The sequence below is a fragment of the Helianthus annuus genome, chromosome 8 (assembly GCF_002127325.2).
Source record: "Helianthus annuus cultivar XRQ/B chromosome 8, HanXRQr2.0-SUNRISE, whole genome shotgun sequence".
Classification (NCBI taxonomy): Eukaryota; Viridiplantae; Streptophyta; class Magnoliopsida; order Asterales; family Asteraceae; genus Helianthus; species Helianthus annuus.
Window position 1 is genome coordinate 65,118,942 of NC_035440.2, and position 2,694 is coordinate 65,121,635.

The 2,694-nt window shown below is 36.7% G+C and overlaps 1 long non-coding RNA gene across 1 annotated transcript; it reads left to right on the forward strand.

The window, feature by feature from the left end:
• Positions 1–1,252: 1,252 nt before the first annotated feature.
• On the forward strand, positions 1,253–1,975 carry LOC118481221. Its single transcript, XR_004864947.1, has 3 exons — positions 1,253–1,373; positions 1,524–1,830; positions 1,904–1,975. It is a non-coding gene; the product is annotated as an uncharacterized LOC118481221 (long non-coding RNA).
• Positions 1,976–2,694: the final 719 nt, after the last annotated feature.

A 2,694-nucleotide genomic window follows, 5' to 3' on the forward strand; every position in this document is an offset into this window, starting at 1 on the left:
AGCTTTATCTGGCAAGGGATCCACAGATTTGAACAAGGGATCCGTTTGATGTTCTGATAAGTTGCAATGAGTGTTATATATCTTACCATGTTCTTTTGTGATTCTTATCTTTAATCTTGATGTAGATTTGTTAGTAGATGCGCTTATTTCAAATTAGGTTGAAAGTTTTGTGATATTTGAATTTGTATTTTTGGTGATGATAGTTAGCTTAATTTCAGATATGACATAGTGAAAGGATAAATTGTTTTTGTAGTTTTGATTTTACTTTGTTCTGTTATATTTTGATCTTTTCCTTCATTTTTGGGACTGATAAGTATCATGGTTTTGTGATAATTATGATATTTAGGTCATTTAGATATGGAATAGTGAAAAGATAGATTGTAATGTATTTTTTATTTTAGTTTGTTCTGTGGGATGCTCGATGAGCAGATCTAGGGTTTCATGAGATGTATCACAAGCTTTATCTGGCAAGGGATCCACAGATTTGAACAAGGGATCCGTTTGATGTTCTGATAAGTTGCAATGAGTGTTATATATCTTACCATGTTCTTTTGTGATTCTTACTTTTCAGGTGAAGCGGTTGACGGATGTTCGAAGGACGAAATCTGAGGTTTACGAAGGATTTTCGCATGTGTTTTGTGATGAATCGACTCAGGTATGTCACTCGCAACTCGCAAGGAAACCTTTTTTTAGGATCTGAATTTAATTAGTTATACCTTTGGTTAACGACTGTCACGATCACTATTATTACAGAACAAGCTCACTCCGATCTTCTGGCTGCCGGAGAAAGTGTATCTGCTTGGAGAGTCTCGGAATTGGCTTTGGCGACGCTGAACGCTGCTTCATTCGAATCGATGGGGGCTTCATATGCAGAATGTTCCCTCACTTAGTGGTCTCATGCTCACTCAAGCAGAGGTAAAGTAAAGTTTATCATCATTCATCAATTTTCTTTTCTTTTTTTTTTATAAGCTAACTATCATCACCAAAAATACAAATTCAAATATCACAAAACTTTCAACCTAATTTGAAATAAGCGCATCTACTAACAAATCTACATCAAGATTAAAGATAAGAATCACAAAAGAACATGGTAAGATATATAACACTCATTGCAACTTATCAGAACATCAAACGGATCCCTTGTTCAAATCTGTGGATCCCTTGCCAAATAAAGGTTTTTATATTTGCAACTTGACAAAATGTGATTTATATTAAATTTATTTTAAGTTAATAGTGTACTGGTTATAAATAATATCAAATCTTTACTAATACTTGATTTCTTTTTATGATGGTTGACTTTGCGAGAACTAACGGAGCATTAGTGTCAAGAATGGGCTGAGATTCGAATTCAGTCGGTTTTTCGCTCTTTTTTGGTAATTTCTAAGCCTTGAATATTAATTTTTAACATGCTATGCTACTGAGAGAATATAAACTTGACTATATTTTGTGTTTTATGATGTGTTTTGTTATTTTTATGCTTTTTGTTTTTTAACTGATCTTAACCCATTTGACTTATGCTACAGACAAAAAGGGATCAAGATCGGGACCGTCCATTTGACTTCACACGGATCACCATATGCTTTCTCTCTCAATGCTCACACATCTCACAAAAAGGGATGCCAAAAGCAGGGAAGTACAATCTACAGGAAAAAGCAACACTTTACTTTTGTGTGAAAGACAGCTTGCTTGCTGCAGTCTCTATAATATATCAACACTCTTCCATACACTGTTTGAAAGACAGCACTGCTAGCTTCAGTCTCTATAAATAATCCAGAGATATCTACACTCTACTCACACTTTACAAACTCTCAACTACACTCAACTGAAATTGTAAGTTTATCTCAGTTGAATAATCCTACTTTCAAAACATCAACTTAACAACTTCTATTTACTTCGATTTCAGAATATATCAACTCTTTGCATTCGGAGGGTATGATGCATAAGCTGAGCCTGTGAGGGTATGATGCATAAGCTGAGCCTGTGAGGCTATGATGCATAAGCTGAGCCTGTCGTCTCTATGATGCATAAGCTGAGCTTGTGTTCTTAATATGTCTGAACTGAAACTGTTAAGGCTATATGTCTGAACTGAAACTCATATGGAATCCAAATGAGCATTTTTCGGGGTTAAGTTTCATGTTAACCTTTCTGAGATTTTTGAAAGTTTCTTGGATGTCGTCAAGCATTTGATATTCCGTCTTGCTTTTGATTACCAAGTCATCGACATAGGCTTCCATGTTTTTGCCAATTTGGTTTGCAAAAGCTTTGTCCACCAGACGTTGGTAGGTTGCTCCAGCGTTCTTGAGTCCAAAGGGCATCTTCTTGTAACAGAAGATTCATTTATCGGTGTGGAATGCCGTCTTCTCTTCGTCTTCCTCAGCAATGTCTCGGGGGATTCCTGTCATGTCTTCTAGACACCAAGTGAAGACATCGCTGTAATGTGTCAACAATTGCTCCAGATAAGAGAGAGTTTCCTGTGAAAGGCTTGGATTGACCCTTATTCTTTGTTCAGGGTACTTAGGATTTATGATAAGCCTTTGCTTGTCTTCTTCACTTCTGGGACTTTCGCCTTCAACCATGTATGCCTCTTGAGAGGGTTGAAGGGTTGCTATCCCCCTCTCAGTTGGGAATTTTACCGTGCCATGTCTAATGGACACGGCCATGTAGAAGGCACATTGTCTCGGTCTTCCTATGATC